Here is a 17,611-nt window from a genome sequence, read left to right as displayed (position 1 = left end):
GGTACCAACACCCCGGGTTCTAGTCCCGGTCGGGGTGCCGGATTCTGTCCCGGTTGCCCCTCTTCCAGGCCAGCTCTCTGCTGTGGCCAGGGAGTGCAGTGGAGGATGGCCCAGGTGCTTGGGCCCTGCACCCCATGGGAGACCAGGAGAAGTACCTGGCTCCTGGCTTCGGATCAGCGCGGTGCGCCGCCTCAGCGTGCCAGCCACGGCGGCCATTGGAGGGTGAACCAACGGCAAAGGAAGACCTTTCTCTTTGTCTCCCTCTCTCACTGTCCACTCTGTCTGTCAAAAAAATAAATAAATAAAAATAAAAAAGGAAAAGGAAACTGGCTTACTGCTGACAAGGAGCCCTTGCTGCACCAAACTCTGCCAGGGCGCTGAGCCTTCTGTGCATGGCTTGCAAGGTCCAGATCTGGCAAGAACCCCCATCCTCCGAGGACCACCCTTCATCACGCCCCTGCCTGCCCCAGGTGTGTCCAATCTACTCTGGCCGGGTCTTCCGCCAGTCCTGGCAGGTGGGGTTGCTGGGGCTCCTCCCCCGCCCTCCCGCTCTCTTAGTCATTTCTATCCACAGCCCCTCCCCTGCTCCCTGGAGGCAAATCCCTGCTGCCCCAGGCTGCACCTGGAATCCAGTCCAGGGCTCCCACGGCAGCAGTCCTGAATGGCCTGGGCTTAGCCACTGCCCAGCTCTCTGGACTGGACTGCTGCTGCCCCCAGGCACCCCAAACCTGCCCTTCAGGTCAGCTTCCGCGTCCGAGAGCAGAGTTCAGACAGCAACCTATAAGGGCCAGGTAGTGCACACGGAGCGCTAACACGGCTTGTGCTGAGCCTCGCTTGGACGCGGGTGCTGGGAGGAGCGTGGGGCCACGCTGAGACCGGCCATTAGCTAATGCCCTTTCTTCCCACGTGGGAGTCAAACGCATTACCACCCTGCCCGGAGCGCGCAGCTAACTCACCACCATATTCTGATGGAAAAGCTGAATCACTCTTCTTAAGATTTATTTTATTTTATTTATTTCAAAGAGTTACAGAGAGAAGTAGAGACAGAGAGACAGAGAGAGGGCTTCCATCTACTGGTTCACTCCCCAAATGGCCACAATGGCCAGAGCTGAGCTGATCTGAAGCCAGAATCTTCCTCTGGGCCTCCCACCTGGGTGCAGGGGCCCAAGGACTTGGCCATCTTCCACTGCTTTCCCAGGCGCATTAGCAGGGAGCTGGATTGGAAGTGGAGCAGCCAGGACTCGAACTGGTGCCCATAGGGCATGCCAGCGCTGCAGGCCAGGGCTTTAACCGGCTGCGGCACAGTGCCGGCCCTCACTCTCCTTTTAAGGGGAGGAGACCGGAGGTCCTCCCAGAGGCCAGGGTTGAATGAATGCGCCGTTTCTTCTCTCCCAGGATCGGCTGCTCTCTCTGGCACGCATCCCAGGCCGGGGTCTGGAATGGGTGTCAGACAGGAAATTCTGGGCGGTCTGTGCATACATCACATTCCTTTCCCACCCGAAAGAGTGGTCAACAAACACGACTTCCCTCTGCCGGGCTACGGGGGGAGTGGGGGGAGGGCAGCCGCGGGGGGAGGCGCCTTCCAGACAGCCTGCTTCATCTCCAGGCGATGAGCCCCCCCAGCTCTACCAGACACCCTGCGAAACAAGCCTACCTTTGAAAGCGCCTCTCCCCTGCAGTCGCCCCTCGGCCAGCGGGAAGGGGGGCGGAGGGACTGCGGCCTCACCCTGCCCGGGGAGGCGGGCTTCTCCTGCTCCGCGTTGCTGACGTGGCCACCCCGCTGCAGCCCTTCCTCGCAGCCCTGCAGCAGGGGTGCTGGGCCCCGGCTCTCCCACCTCCCGCCCCTCCCTCCTCTGCCCGCATTTCCGGGGCAACGCGGGTGTCCCGGGACCCCTGCCTCCACCCGAACCCCACACAGTTGAAAACTCCAGAACGAGCCGGAAATACTCCCAGTAGCCTTGCCAGATAAAGCCAGACACCGTGGCTGTCCCGCCTGGCCCAGAGGTCCCCAGGCCCTCGGCCTGTGGTCACTCAGTTTCCCAGGACAGCTCCTCTGCTGGATGCCCACCGTGCCTCAGCACTGCCCCAGACCCCGGGGCCCGAAGCCGGGGGGTGAGCACAAGTCAGCCGCAGCCAAGCTAGATCGGGCTCCGAACCTCACCACACAGAGTCTGGTTTCACCTCCAGAGCCACAGCTAAGCAACGAACAAGGACTTCAGACAAGGCCCTCAGAGGAAGTCACGGCTAACACTTAGCAGAAACCGTCAGTGAGTGTCTGCTAACAGCCGGTTCTGACCTACTGCAGGACAGACGCGACAGATGAGCAGCGTGCCAGGGACGTGCGTGTGGGCAGTGTGTGGGCAGTGTGCATGTGGGCAGTGTGCGGGCAGTGTGTGTGCGGGCAGTGTGGGCAGTGTGTGGACAGTGTGTGTGCGGGCAGTGTGGGCAGGCAGTGTGTGTGCAGTGTGTGGGCAGTGTGTGTGTGGGCAGTGTGTGGGCAGTGTGCGTGTGCGCAGTGTGTGGGCAGTGTGTGCGCAGTGTGGGCAGTGTGTGTGGGCAGTGTGTGTGTGGGCAGTGTGTGTGTGGGCAGTGTGTGGGCAGTGTGTGTGTGTGGGCAGTGTGTGGGCAGTGTGTGTGTGGGCAGTGTGTGGGCAGTGTGTGGGCAGTGTGTGTGTGGGCAGTGTGTGGGCAGTGTGTGGGCAGTGTGTGGGCAGTGTGCGTGTGTGCAGTGTGTGGGCAGTGTGTGGGCAGTGTGTGTGCGGGCAGTGTGCATGTGGGCAGTGTGTGGGCAGTGTGTGCGCAGTGTGGGCAGTGTGTGTGGGCAGTGTGTGGGCAGTGTGTGGGCAGTGTGTGTGTGGGCAGTGTGTGGGCAGTGTGTGTGTGGGCAGTGTGTGTGTGGGCAGTGTGTGGGCAGTGTGTGGGCAGTGTGCGTGTGCGCAGTGTGTGGGCAGTGTGCGTGCGGGCAGTGTGCATGTGGGCAGTGTGTGGGCAGTGTGTGCGCAGTGTGGGCAGTGTGTGTGGGCAGTGTGTGGGCAGTGTGTGTGTGGGCAGTGTGTGTGGGCAGTGTGTGGGCAGTGTGGGCAGTGTGTGTGGGCAGTGTGTGGGCAGTGTGCATGTGGGCAGTGTGGGCAGTGTGTGTGGGCAGTGTGTGGGCAGTGTGCGTGCGGGCAGTGTGCATGTGGGCAGTGTGTGGGCAGTGTGTGCGCAGTGTGGGCAGTGTGTGTGGGCAGTGTGTGGGCAGTGTGTGTGTGGGCAGTGTGTGTGGGGGCAGTGTGTGGGCAGTGTGGGCAGTGTGTGTGTGGGCAGTGTGTGGGCAGTGTGTGGGCAGGCAGTGTGCGTGTGGGCAGTGTGGGCAGTGTGTGGGCAGTGTGTGGGCAGTGTGGGCTGTGTGCGTCGGGTAGTGTGCGGGCAGTGTGGGCAGTGTGGGCAGTGTGTGGGCAGTGTGTGGGCAGTGTGCATGTGGGCAGTGTGCGTGTGGGCAGTGTGTGGGCAGTGTGTGGGCTGTGTGGGCAGTGTGTGTGGGCAGTGTGTGTGTGGGCAGTGTGGGCAGTGTGTGGGCAGTGTGTGGGCAGTGTGTGGGCAGGCAGTGTGCGTGTGGGCAGTGTGGGCAGTGTGTGGGCAGTGTGTGGGCAGTGTGGGCTGTGTGTGTCGGGTAGTGTGCGGGCAGTGTGTGTGCGGGCCGTGTGCATGTCCTCGGTGGACGCAGAGAGTGCCCCGTGCAGCCGAGTCACGGGCACGCACCCCCACATATCCCCGGCTGTCCCATGTGTCTGGACGAGCTCTGGAAGACGGGCCCCAGGGCGACAAAGACCTTCCGAGGCCCTGGGACCTAGAGCCATGCCGTATCACAAACACTTGGCGTGGTGGGTGGCTCACGGAATGAACGTACGGACAGGAACTCAGAACCGTGGAGACGGCTGGGGAATCGAGAGAGCGGCGCCCGCGCTCGAGGGAGAGAGCTCAGCGGGCAGCGGACCCCGTCTCGGGCACGGCAGGCCTCTGTCCCGGCACCCTCAGCTCACGCCACACCCACGCCGGTGCCCATCTGGGGGACCCGTGCACACTCCGCACACTCGCCTGCTACGCCGAGCAAACTCGGTCATCCCAGCTTCCTCTGAGACGCGTGCACGTTCTCGGGGAGATTCTGCGTGAGATAACACCAGCAGCTCACGGCAGCCCATCTGTGCTTAATAAACATCTACATGATGTTTATTACGGGAAACCCGGTAAATATTAAAGGAGTTTGTCTCTACTTAATAAGTGAACATTTAAAAAAGTTATTTATGGGGCTATGGTGCTGGCATCCCACAAGGGCACCGGTGTGTGTCCCGGCTAGGAAAGCAGTGGAGGATGATGGAGTGTGTGGGCCCTGCACCCACATGGGAGACCCAGAGGAAGCTCCGGGCTCAGCTCCGGTCATTGAGGCCATCTGGGGAGTGAACCAGCAGATGGAGGACCTCTCTCTGTGTCTGCCCCTCTCCCTGTCTGTAACTCTGCCTCTCAAATAAAATAAATGAATCTTTAAAATTTTTTTATTTATTTTTGAGAGTGACAGAATGAGAGAGGCAGACAGACAGACAGACAGAAGAGCTCCCATCACGGGTTTACCCCTCAGCGGCTGCAACGGCAAGGACTAGGCTGGGCCAGACTCAGGAGCTGGGAACTCACTCAGGTCTCGTACGCGGGCGGCAAGGGCCCCGCCAATTAGGTCCTTCTTTGCTGCCTCCCAGGAAGCTTGCACTGGGAGCGGAACCAGAACTTGAACCCAGGTGCTCCAGCAAGGGGCCACTAGGCTGACCGCCTGCCCACTTCCCTGCGGCCTTGTTTGGATTGGCTGCACTGTATCCCACTGTACGCATGTGCACCAGGCGATGATTAAACTAACTTGGGGCACTCACCTAGTTTCCTCTCAAAGGAGGTGTCATGATAAATGCTGGCCGGCGCCGCGGCTCACTAGGCTAATCCTCCGCCTAGCGGCGCCGGCACACCGGGTTCTAGTCCCGGTCAGGGTGCCGGATTCTGTCCCGGTTGCCCCTCTTCCAGGCCAGCTCTCTGCTGTGGCCCGGGAGTGCAGTGGAGGATGGCCCAAGTGCTTGGGCCCTGCACCCCATGGGAGACCAGGATAAGTACCTGGCTCCTGCCTTCAGATCAGCGCGGTGCACTGGCCACAGCGCGCTGGCAGCGGCGGCCATTGGAGGGTGAACCAACGGCAAAGGAAGACCTTTCTCTCTGTCTCTCTCTCTCACTGTCCACTCTGCCTGTCAATAAATAAATAAATAAATAAATGATAAATGCTGACGCCTGTTGCCGACAGCAGTGCTGGGAACGGCCCAGCTGTCCATCAGCGCAGTGCAGGACTGGTCAGGCAAGCCTGTCCCCTGGGGGATCCCCACAAAGCTGCGGAGGACGAGGCAGGTGCACACGCACTCACCGTAGCTAACGCCTTACCTGAGGCGTGCAGGCCCCACTCTGTATTCCTGGCGTACACGGACTCGTTTAACTCCTAACTGATCCTGTGGGCTGTCATCATGCACGCTTTTAGAGACCAGGAGAACGAAGCTCCATGAAGGCGAGAAACTCGCCCACATGACACCGCCAGCGAGAGGCGGTCTGAGCTCCCGGCACTGTGCTGCCCACTGGCAACGGAGCACTCGGAGAGCCTGTTACATCGAGCAGGGCCCGGCGCGGCCGGTGCACGGCGCTTGTTGCCGTGAGCCTGCAGATGCAACATCAAGTGCACACACACAACTAAAAGCACGTGCAACGGTGGAAGGTCCAGAAGTCACCGTGGCCCCTCGGGAAGAAGTCGGGAGGACGGAGGACAGACCAGCAGGGAGACACGGAAGATGCTTTTCTTTTTTGTGGACTTTGAGTTTTGTATCATGTATTAAAATGAGTCTCTGTGTCATGCATCACGCAGTATACTAGGTAAAAAATTTTAAAAGATTTATTTATTTATTTGAAAGAGTTACACAGAGAGAGGAGAGGGAGGGAGGGAGGGAGGGAGGGAGAGAGAGAGAGAGAGAGAGAGAGGTCTTCTATCTGCTGGCTCACTCCCCAAATGGCCACAATGGCCAGAGCTCCACCAATCCGAAGCCAGGAGCCAGGAGCTTCTTCCAGGTCTCCCATGTGGGCGCAGGGGCCCAAGGACTTGGGCCATCTTCTCCTGCTTTCCCAGGCCATAGCAGAGAGCTGCATTGGAAGTGGAGCAGCCAGGACTAGGACCGGTGCCCATATGGGATGCCAGCGCTTCAGGCCAGGGCGTTAACCCGCTGCACCACAGCGCCGGCCCCAGGTAAACATTTTAAATGCCCAAAACAGTCCCTCGTGAGCCTCAGCGTACACATCTTTCAGCACATGTCAGATTGTCCCTTTAAATGAAATTCCTAGAAATGTAATGGCTGGGATGAAAGTCTCTGGACACAACATCTGGCCCCCCTCCCCCCATGAACGTGCGGCACCTGGGAGGGAGGCGGGGAGGTGCACTCCTGGGCCCCCACTGAAACACCCGTGCCAGCACCCAGCCAGACTCCACGGGCCCTCGCCAGGCAGGTGGGAACGGCCCCGCCCCGCCCCGCTCCGCGTCCCGGAGCGCCCGGCCCCTGGAAGCTGTGTGCTCTCTGCCGTGTCTGCTTCTGCCTGGGCTGGCTCTTCCGTCACGCGTTAGAGGCACAGTCGCCGGGCTCTCCTGCTGCAATACTCACGTTCTACACGGCTTTTATCTAGAGTGGTTATGGACGGGTGGAAGTTTTAAGTTTCTGGCGAGTCAAATCGAACCACTTTTTTAATAAGTGGCTCCTTTGCATTCCGACATACTGTTCACTTGTATTTTCTTCTAGCAAATGTCTTCGAGGTGAATGTGTTAGCTGTCTGGGGTTCATCCTGGTGTGCAGTAGGGAATATCAATCTCCTCTTCCTCCAGAAGGTTAATCAGACCCCCTAACGCTTACTGAGAAGCCCACCCGCAGACACCGGGTGGGCACTCGTTCTGGTCGAGCTTATGCCTTCTATTCTCCTGCTTCTGCCAGCCAAACACAGGCTTGCTACTGCACAGGTTCTGTTCCGGACTGGACAGTACTGGGCCCCTCATCACTGTGTTCCCAGAATATCTTGGCGAGTGCAACCCCTTTTTGTTTCCAGAGGAGTGTCAGAGTCACTTTATCAACTCCTGAGAAAAGAACCATTAGGACGGAGTTGCATTAGACTCAGGAAATATACATCCACTGATTCTAGTTAACTCTATTAGAGTAATTAAATGGTTAAAATGAAAAAGAAAAAAAATCCACTTGTTGTATCTTATGCCTACAAACTGTGCCAAGATTAAGAGAGGCCCTGTTAATCCACCTGAAATAGATGCTTCTATGTAAGCCCACGGTAACCACAAAGAAAATGCCTACAGAAGATAAAAGAAAACGAGAACGGGATCAAAGCCTGCCACGGAAAAAATCAACAAAACACAAGGGAGACAGAAGGTGAGGAAGCAGAGACGAGGAGCTGCAGGCCAGGCCAGCGCCGGCTCAGCAGCCGGAGCCCGGCTCGGAGCCTGCATCCCACCGGAGTCCAGCTCCCCGCTTCCTGCCAGTGCACACGCCTGGGGGGCAGAAGACGACGGCTCCAGTCCTCGGGTCCCTGCCTTCCACACGGGAGGCCCGGATGGAGGCCTGGGCTCCTGGTTTTGGCCTGGCCCAGCCCCAGAAGTCGCCGGCAACTGGGGAGTAAACCAGGGGGTGGAAGGTCTTTCTCTTTCTGTCCACTTTCAGATAAAATAAAAATAAAAAAATTTTTTTTTAATTTTTTTTTGACATGCAGAGTGGACAGTGAGAGAGAGAGAGACAGAGAGAAAGGTCTTCCTTTGCTGTTGGTTCACCCTCCAATGGCCGCCGCGGCCGGCGCGCTGCGGCTGGCGCACCGCGCTGATCCGATGGCAGGAGCCAGGAGCCAGGTGCTTTTCCTGGTCTCCCATGGGGTGCAGGGCCCAAGCACCTGGGCCATCCTCCACTGCACTCCCTGGCCACAGCAGAGAGCTGGCCTGGAAGAGGGGCAACCGGGACAGAATCTGGCACCCCGACCGGGACTAGAACCCGGTGTGCCGGCGCCGCTAGGCGGAGAAATAAAAATAAAATGTTTGAAGAACTATAACCTGGAATATTCACAAACTTGCCCGTCAGTGGCTACTGTGACTGTAAGAGGATTAAGTCCTCAGTCAAGGGAGAGCAGCAGAGAAAACCAAGGCCCAGTGACCGCTGTCTAGGACTCGCTCCACGTAAAGGGGAGGAGGGACAGTCCAGAACGCGGCAGAGAGCAGGGTGGGGACACTGACAACAGACAAGGCAGGTTTTAAGTCAGAGCTGTCGCAGGAGACAAGGACGTTCTGCAGTGACCAGAGGGTCGGTTCCTCGGGAATGTATGACAGTTCCATCGCAGCACCCAGCACCCAGCACCCAGCACCAGCACCCAGCCCAGGTGAAGCAACTGAGCTCCTCTAATAAAACAAGACCTCCATGCCCACGCTGGGCAGACGAAGGGAAGTGTGCCCGCGGCTGGGGCGGCCGCAGTTCCTGGCCATCCCCCTTCCCTTCAGGGCCTCCTGGTCACTGCTGGCCCTGCCTCCCTGGCCACACAGGCTCAGGCCCTGCAGTGTCCACTTGGAAGGCTTCCGAACCAAAGGCAGGAGAGCACACGGGCTGCTGGGTGTGCTAGCGCTCTCCCTCCGACCCGGGCTCTGCCTTCCCCACGGCCTGGGGAAGTCCTCCCGCACCCGTGACCGCAGAGGCGAGGCCCAGGACGGCAGGGCACAGCGTGTCCTGGCCCAGGGTGACCGGCAGTGGTGACGAGCGCCTCCTTCCAGGAGGTCTGCCCGGACCACACAGCAGAGGGCTCATGGGCCTCAGGACGTCCCAGCAGTTCAAGGTCAGCACAGAAGCATGCCTGGGAGGGTGGGGGTGGGGTGCCTTCCCAACCAGCACCAGGAGGTTAAGAACAGTCAAATCAATGTTCCTGTGCTCAGAAAACCCCCAGACTGGTGGGAGCGGATGGACACACGCCCACTGATCGGCACTGATTGCCACCCCACCCCCAGCTTCCAGCACCAGCCAAGTACCGCTGGAGAGAGCTGCCCCAGAGGCCGTCCCAGCAGGCCCTGGGCATGCCGGGGGACGTTCCATCTCTGGGAGGACAGTCCGGGACCTCTGCCAGCGGGCCAGCTCAGCCACCGAGACCGAGCACCCCAGACAGACTCCCAGATGCCAAGGGGAAGGCGTGAGTCTGGGTCCCGGAAGCGCAGAGCCCCGATGTAGGCTGCAAAACACACGGCTCGGAAGGGCCGAGCCCGACCCCGGAGCCTGTCAGCGCCCTCACCACGGCAGAGGCCACTCGTGGCTTGCTCGAGGCTCACGAGATGGGGGAGCTGGCCCTGGCATCCAGTGGGCCTGAGACAGTCTCACGGATGCAAGGCGGCCGAGGCCTGAGTCGGGAGGCAGAGGTGGAGCGACGGGAGGAGGGGCTCGAGCCCAGCGCTGCAGGTGGCCCCAGCAGCTGGCACAGGGCAGGACACAGGTTCTCCCCCGGGGCCTCCAGGAAGCCAGCCTGCGGAGGCCGTGGCTGGAACCAACTGAGGCCGACGCGACTTCTGACCGCGGCACGGCAAGGGGGTGACTGGTGTTGCTTTAAGGCACTGGGTTGCGCTGAGTTTTCACAGCAGGAATCACTCCCAGAGCACCCATAAGTCCCTGTCATCTGTTTTTTAAAACACATTTATTTATTTGAAAGGCAGACTTATGGGGGGAGGGGAGGGGAGACAGAAAAATCTTCCATCTGCTGACTCAGCATCTCAAAATGGCCACATGGCTGAAGAGTGGTGGGGCCCAAGCACTTGGGCCGTCCTCCGCTGCTTTCCCAGGTGCATTAGCAGGGAGCTGGATGAGAAGTGGTGCAGCCGGGACTCGAACCGGCACCACGAGGGATGCTGGTGCCGTCGCATCAACACTGGCCCCTCCCAGTCCTCTCCAGTGAGCTCTCTGCCCCTGGCTGTGCCACCCAGCTCCCCTCTCCAGCTACCCTGTGGGCATCTCTGCATGGCTCACCCCAGCAACCCAACTTCCTGCTCTGCCTACCTGTGCCCAGCCACACACAGCACCGGGGAGGGCCTGGGGACAGACACAGAAACTCCGTGACCCCAGGGAAGGAGAGCCCCGGCCCCTCTCTCAGGCCACGCCCGCTGCGGGCACCCACCTGGTGAGCACACGGACCCCCCGGCCCCTCTCTCAGGCCACGCCCACTGCAGACACCCACCTGGTGAGCACATGGACCCCCCCCGGCCCCTCTCTCAGGCCACGCCCGCTGCGGGCACCCACCTGGTGAGCACACGGACCCCCAGCCCCTCTCTCAGGCCACGCCTGCTGTGGGCACCCACCTGGTGAGCACACGGACCCCCCCAGCCCCTCTCTCAGGCCACGCCCGCTATGGACACCCACCTGGTGAGCACACGGACGCCCCGGCCCCTCTCTCAGGCCACGCCCGCTATGGACACCCACCTGGTGAGCATACGGACAACCCGGCCCCTCTCTCAGGCCACGCCCACTGCGGGCACCCACCTGGTGAGCACACGGACCCCCGGCCCCTCTTTCACACCATCCCCTCTGTGGGCACCCACCTGGTGAGCACATGGACGCCCCGGCCCCTCTCTCAGGCCACGCCTGCTGCGGGCACCCACCTGGTGAGCACACGGACCCCCCCGGCCCCTCTCTCAGGCCACGCCCACTGCGGGCACCCACCTGGTGAGTACATGGACGCCCCGGCCCCTCTCTCAGGCCACGCCCGCTGCGGGCACCCACCTGGTGAGCACACGGACCCCCGGCCCCTCTCTCACACCATCCCCTCTGCGGGCACCCACCTGGTGAGCACACGGACCCCCTGGCCCCTCTCTCAGGCCACGCCTGCTGTGGGCACCCACCTGGCGAGCAGCCCCCCAGCTGCAGAAGCCACAGGCTTCCAGCAGCCCTCAGCCTCTCCGGCCGTGTTTCAGAGCCAGCACCAGGCAAGCCCGCAACACCCGCCCCGCCCACCTCCTGTCCCAGCCTCTACCGCGCACGGCACCTTTAAAATAAAGATGGAGGTGAAAAGATATTCAAGGAACCGGTCCTCTGTCGTGTGGGGCAGCGCTCCAAGGGAAGCCTGCGCCTCTGGCTGCACTCCCCGAGGACAGCGCCCAGCAGCTCCAAGCGAGGCTGCTCCACTGGCTCCGCAGACCCCGGAGTCCGGAGCCCAGCACACACAGTGGGGCTTCGAACTTTCAGAACCGAGGACACCCTTTCACAAACCCAGTGGAAAACGCTGGACGCCGAGAAGAGCTGCCGCGTGTGAGTGCGCGTGAGTGTGTGCACGCGGGGATGCGAGCGTGTGTGTGTGTGCACGTGTGTGTGTGTGCACATGCGTGTGTGCGCATGGGTGTGTGGCAGACCGCGTCTGATCCACCCAGCCCACAGCAGATTCCAGAGCCGTGTGGAAACCACTGGTGGGACAGAGTCTATCACGGAGATCACACACAATCCTTGTCGGCCGATACACAACTCCACTGCCCCAAGCGCCCCTCCTCGGAGGCTCCTGCCACCCCCACTCGCATTGCTCTGTGTGGCCTCTCCCCCTGCAGCCTGGGGGCTCCTGGCGGGCAGCAGTACTGCTGCCTCATGGCCGTGGCCCCCCTGTCAGCAAAGGACCCAGACCCAGAGTTCTTGATGCTTGTTGGGCAAAGGAGTCCGGTTTGTCCAGGCTCTGAGGACGGTCCTTTATGTGAGCCTGTATCAAGGCACACAAACAAAAACCAAGACTCTACCACAATTAAAGAATAAGAGTAAAGGGGCTGGAGCCGTGGTGTAGCAGGCTGGGCCTCCGCCTACAGTGCCGACATCCCATATGGGCGCCAGCTCATGTCCCCGCTGCTCCTCTTCGATCCAGCTCTCTGCTGTGGCCTGGGAAAGCAGTGAAGACGGCCCAGGTGCTTGGGTCCCTGCACCCACGTGGGAGTTCCTGGGTCCTGGCTTCAGATCGGCCAGCTTCAGCCCCTGTGGTCATCTGGGGAGGGAACCAGAGAACGGAAGACCTCTCTCTGTCTTTCTCGGTATCTCTACCTTCTCAAATACATTTTTTTTTTTTATAAAAAGAATACGGGTATAGTCTATCCGAGTTACTGCAGGACAAGACATGGGGACACCAAGGAGACTGTGGGGGGGCAGGTGTTTTGTGCAGTGGCTAAGGTGCGCTTGGGATGCGGGCGTCCCAGACCGGAGCGCCGGCGCACGAGTCGGCCTCTGCTTCCAATCCACCCTCCTCGCTGGGAGCCACAGGAGACCCAGAACGAGCCCCAGGGTCCTGGCTTGCTTGTCGCGGACACTTGGGAAGTGAACCAGCCGGTGGGAGATCTCTCTGCCACTTGAGTAAATAAATTAACAATAAAAATACCCTAGAGGAGAGCCAGGGAAACATTAGCCTGGACCCGGCACCCCTCCTCCCCGGGGTGCCTGGACCCGGCACCCCTCCTCCCCGGGGCGCCTGGACCCGGCACCCCTCCTCCCCGGGCGCCTGGACCCGGCACCCCTCCTCCCCGGGTGCCTGGACCCGGCACCCCTCCTCCCCGGGTGCCTGGACCCGGCACCCCTCCTCCCCGGGTGCCTGGACCCGGCACCCCTCCTCCCCGGGCGCCTGGACCCAGCACCCCTCCTCCCTGGCACCCCTCCTCCCCGGGCGCCTGGACCCAGCACCCCTCCTCCCTGGCACCCCTCCTCCCCGGGGCACCTGGACCCAGCACCCATGCTTTCTCCTGTACATACATGGATGCAACGAGAAGGAGACACTCACCTCGGCCTATCACCCCCCCAACTCCTCCCCGGACCCTCAGCCCACCCTGAGATATATAAGGCCCAGCCCATGGGGGACCAGTGTTTGGCCTGTGTGCACGCCGGCAGCTGGCCACCTCTGCAGAGTTGATCTTTCTTGAATAGACTCGTCCTGGCTGCAAGTCCATACCCTGTCTCCTCCCTGTTCTGCCCCCTCTTCCTCACACCCGTACCTGTGCACAGGTGACCTGACCAATCTGGCACAGCAAGAGAGTGGCAGGAGCCAGTGATAACCAAAACAGCTGCAACACCATAATGAACGCCGTGGCGATCCTAGGCTTTGTGCCACCCTTAGACTGCAGGGCACTGAAGCCACAGCCACGGGAGCCCGCTGCGTTCCCGCGTGCCCCTGGCACAGCCCCTCCCACGCTCCCGGTCTCTGCCTACCTCTGCCTCTGCCTCCATCTCCCTCACTGCGCACCCCAGCACTTCCTCTGTTCCCTCCCCCTTCTCACCTTTTAAGAACTAATTCTATGGAAACTCCTCCCCGTGCCTGCTACCCTGGAGCCCTTGGCTGGCTCACTCCCTCCTTTCCTTTCTTGAATACCTGCTGTCAAACACGACAGCCGGGAGCTGGCACCTGACTCACGCATGTATTATGCAACACCATGTGCCGTGCCTAGACACTTCAATTAAGGCCGAACGAGTTAACAACGGCAAGTCTCACCGCTAATGGCTCGTCTGCGGCTGAGGGCTGCTGGACACCAGTCCATGGTCCTCACTGAAACCGTGCCGGCCGGGTGACACGGCACCAGGCGGAAGCACCTGCCAGCGCAGGTCTACCTGGACACGCAGTCTGGCGCTTGGCGAAAGCTGTGTTTTCCGAGAGATGACATCGGCGTAACGAGGTCTAGATGTATTCATCTATACTGGGATATAATTTCCAGCAACTTATCGGCAAGTAATTTTCTAAATAATTACAATGGAAGCGTCTCACGTTCGGGGCACAAGACGAGTCATCACTATTGAACAGGACAGACGAATGTCTCCTCACTTCCCGCTTCTGTGCAAGCCACGGGGAATGAATGCACTTTGCATCAGCGAGATCGTTCATGCCCTGCTAAGCTCCACCTGCAGCCACCGAAGGTCAAGTGTGAACAGCAGGAGACTCGGGAAGCTCACACAGAATGGAATTCAGAGAGAAAAGACGCTACAAGTTGATTTCTCAATATCAGCTCCGTCAAGTTCAAGGCACTTTGTGAGTGATGCTAGCAGCCACGGAGGCCATGCCTGGGGAGTGCGGTCAGGCCAGTGCCGTCTTCTGCATTTTATGAACTGCAGAAAAACGGGTGCCCTTTCACGGTCTCAGAGCAAAAGGCCCGAGCCGCACCAGGGCTCCCAGGTGGATGCCTGACACCTTCGCGTCGACTCGCACACACCTGCTCCTGCTCGAGGACAGGAATGGGCAGGGGCGCCGTGCGGCGAGGCACGCTCTGGTGAACTGGCCCGGGACTTCTATTCTAGAGCCCTGGCTAACTTTCTTCAGACGCTCTCACAACAGGGAGACGGCATATTCCCCGGCTGCCCACAAAGTATGAAACCAAAAATGCCTTACGCGTCCCCAAAAAACTGCTGCCGTGGCCTGTGCTCCTTTTTAAAAAGAAATTTTTATTTATTGTATTTATTATTTGAAAGGCAGAGTGACAGAGAGCGAGAGCGAGAGATCTTCCACCTGCTGGCTCACTTCCCAAATGGCCACAGCGGAAGTGGAGTAGCCGGGACTCAGACCAGCACTCCAGTGTGGGATGCCGGGTTCCGAAGCGAGGGTTAACCTGCTGCGCCACGCTAGCCGCTAGCCCTGCCTCTGCTCCAGACCACGCCCACCTCTGCCAGCCACTGCTTTGTGCTTTGTCTTCCAGACTGTCCTGGAAGAGCCCGCTTCATCTCCTGTCCTCAATTATTTGAAGAAACGCTTCAGGATCTTGACCCCCGTGTTTAACATTTCCACTGAAGGCTCTGCTCCTGCGGCTGGCGCTGTGGCAAAGCAGGTGAAGCCGCCACCTGCGATGCCGGCATCCCATACGGGCACCGGTTTGTGTCCTGGCTGCTCCGCTTCCGATCCAGCTCCCTCCTAACGCAGCTGGGAAGGCAGCGGAGGATGGCCCGCGTGCCTGGGCCCCTGCACCCACGTGGGAGACTTGGAAGAAACTCGAAGCTCCTGGCTTTGGCCTGGCCCAGCCCTGGCCACTGTGGCCATCCGGGGAGTGAAGCGGTGGATGGAAGACCTCTCTCTCTGTCTCTCCCCTCACCCTCCGTAATTTTTCGGATACATACATACATTTTTAAAAAGCGAAGCAGGCTCTGCTCTTGCTTGGAGTGGGAGTTTGGGCGCCTGTCGAGTGGAGGTTTAAATTAGAAATCCCCAGTCAGAGCTGCTGCGAGCAGAACCCAGAGGCAGCACTGGCGGGGCCGGGCTCTGCTGCTGCTCCCTGGCCCGACCCACGGAGGCGAGGGCAACACGAACTCGCCTACAAAGCAACGCGCAAGGTCTGCCGGTGACCGCCAGCAGGGCCCGTCCCCTCTGACAGCGAGTGAGCCCGGGGGCGACCGCTCACCCCTTTGGACACACAACTTTCAGAGAGCCTCGGTTCACCACTCCCGACCTCCCTCAGCCGACTCCTGCCTCAGCTCCTGCAGAACACAGGCTGTTCCCGACGGAGCTTCTTGCCAGACCCACGTGGTGCCCTTCCCAGCGACTCACTCACCCCTGTCCACACGGGGGACAGGGACTCACTCACCCCTGTCCACACGGGGGACAGGGACTCACTCACCCCATCCACACGGGGGACAGGGACTCACTCACCCCTGTCCACACGGGGGACAGGGACTCACTCACCCCTGTCCACACGGGGGACAGGGACTCAGGCTCACCCTTGTCCACACGGGACAGGGAGTCAGGCTCACCCTTGTCCACACGGGGGACAGGGACTCACTCACCCCTGTCCACACGGGGGACAGGGACTCACTCACCCCTGTCCACACGGGGGACAGGGACTCAGGCTCACCCTTGTCCACACGGGACAGGGACTCAGGCTCACCCTTGTCCACACGGGGGACAGGGACTCACTCACCCCTGTCCACACGGGGGACAGGGACTCAGGCTCACCCTTGTCCACACGCGGGACAGGGACTCACTCACCCCTGTCCACACGGGGGACAGGGACGCAGGCTCACCCCTGTCCACACGGGGGACAGGGAGTCAGGCTCGCCCCTGTTGGTACCAACGACCTGAAATCCACTGCAGCCTGTCCCGGCACACGTCGTCCACACGCCCTCGGAAGATCCTGCGTCTTTTCTCCACTGGACTGGGAGCTCCTCGGGGAAGGGCTGAGTCCCTGTCCTGCCCCCTTGCTGTGTCCCTGTGCTGGGCCCCACCCCGGCCCAGGATCTTGGTGCTGACACGCAGAAACCACATTCAGGAGAGACTGCCCACTCCACCTGCAAGTAATGGGCACCGGCGCTCGGTGCTGGGAGCTTCACCAGGAGGCAGCGAATCAGAGGAAAACTGGCACTCGGGCCACAGAAGGCAGCAGGACGCCTGGCACCACCCAAACGTTGCCGGTGACTCCCGCGCCCAGGGTTCAACGCCCCCTCTTTGTTCTCCGATCCTTTCTAGAGCCCCTGTCCTCCCGCCCCCTTGAAAGGACCCCAGGCCACAAATAGTGCAGCTAAGGGGAAAAACACCCAGGATGCAATTCAGAATGGCCCTCCCCGGGAAGAGCAGGGGATTCCGCCGGAAGTTCAGGCTTGGCCAGACGGCGAAGATCAGGAGAGAGGCGCGGAGGAGAGCCTGGGCCTCCCAGCGGAGCGCCTGCCACGTCCGGAGGAGCGGCTCGGGGCCCGGGACGCTGAGCGGCACTCTGGGTAGCTGAGGGGCCAGGCAGACTTTATATATATATACAGTTATTATGTTGGTGTCCTGGGCTGCCAGGTCAAAGCTGGGTGCCCTGTACCAACAGAGAGTCAGCGTCACCCAGGAAGCCTGAAATCGGGCTGCTGGCGGGCCACGCCTTGGCCTCGCCTCCCCGCACCACTGGGTGTCAGGAGCTCGCAGATGCGGCACGCCCGTCTCCACTCCAGCTTCACGTGGCCATTCTTTCCCCGCGTCTCTGCTTCTGTGTCTTCTCCTCCTCCACCTCCTCCTTCTTGTTTAAAAGATTTATTTATTTATTTGAAAGTCAGAGTTACACAGAGAGAAAAGGAGGGGCGGAGAGAGAGAGAGAGAGAGAGAGAGAGAGAGGTCTTCCATCCTCTGGTCCACTCCCCAGTTGGCTGCAACAGCCGATCTGCAGTCAGGAGCCAGGAGCTTCTTCCGGGTCTCCCACGAGGGTGCAGGAGCTCAAGGACCTGGGCCATCTTCTACCGCTTTCCCAGGCCACAGCAGAGAGCTGGATGGGAAGTGGAACAGCTGGGACTTGAACCGGCGCCCACGTGGGATGCCGGCCTGCAGGCGGCAGCTTTACCCGCTATGCCACAGCATCGGCCCCTTCTCCTCTTCTTAAAAGGACCGTGGTCACATGGGATCAGGGCCATCCTACTCCAGTATGACCTGACCTTAACTACATCCCTAATCCAAAAATACGAAATCCCCAACAGTGCACTTGGTAAGTGCTGACAGGATACCACAAGTGGAAAATCCCACATCTGGCCTCACGCGCTGGCTCAGGGTCAGAGTGCAGGCACGCCAGGAACACGGGACAAAGTTACTTCCAGGCTATGTG

General features: G+C 60.4%; 1 protein-coding gene across 2 annotated transcripts in view; it reads right to left on the bottom strand.

Annotated features, from left to right (window-relative positions):
* CTDSPL (CTD small phosphatase like) overlaps positions 1-17,611 on the bottom strand; it is a 164,324-nt gene that overhangs the window by 55,938 nt on the left and 90,775 nt on the right. The window lies entirely within an intron of this gene.

Source organism: Oryctolagus cuniculus, chromosome 4 (genome assembly GCF_964237555.1).
Source record: "Oryctolagus cuniculus chromosome 4, mOryCun1.1, whole genome shotgun sequence".
Lineage (NCBI taxonomy): Eukaryota > Metazoa > Chordata > Mammalia > Lagomorpha > Leporidae > Oryctolagus > Oryctolagus cuniculus.
The sequence above is the reverse complement of the archived record's forward strand: the minus strand, read 5'-3'. Positions and strand labels throughout refer to the sequence as shown.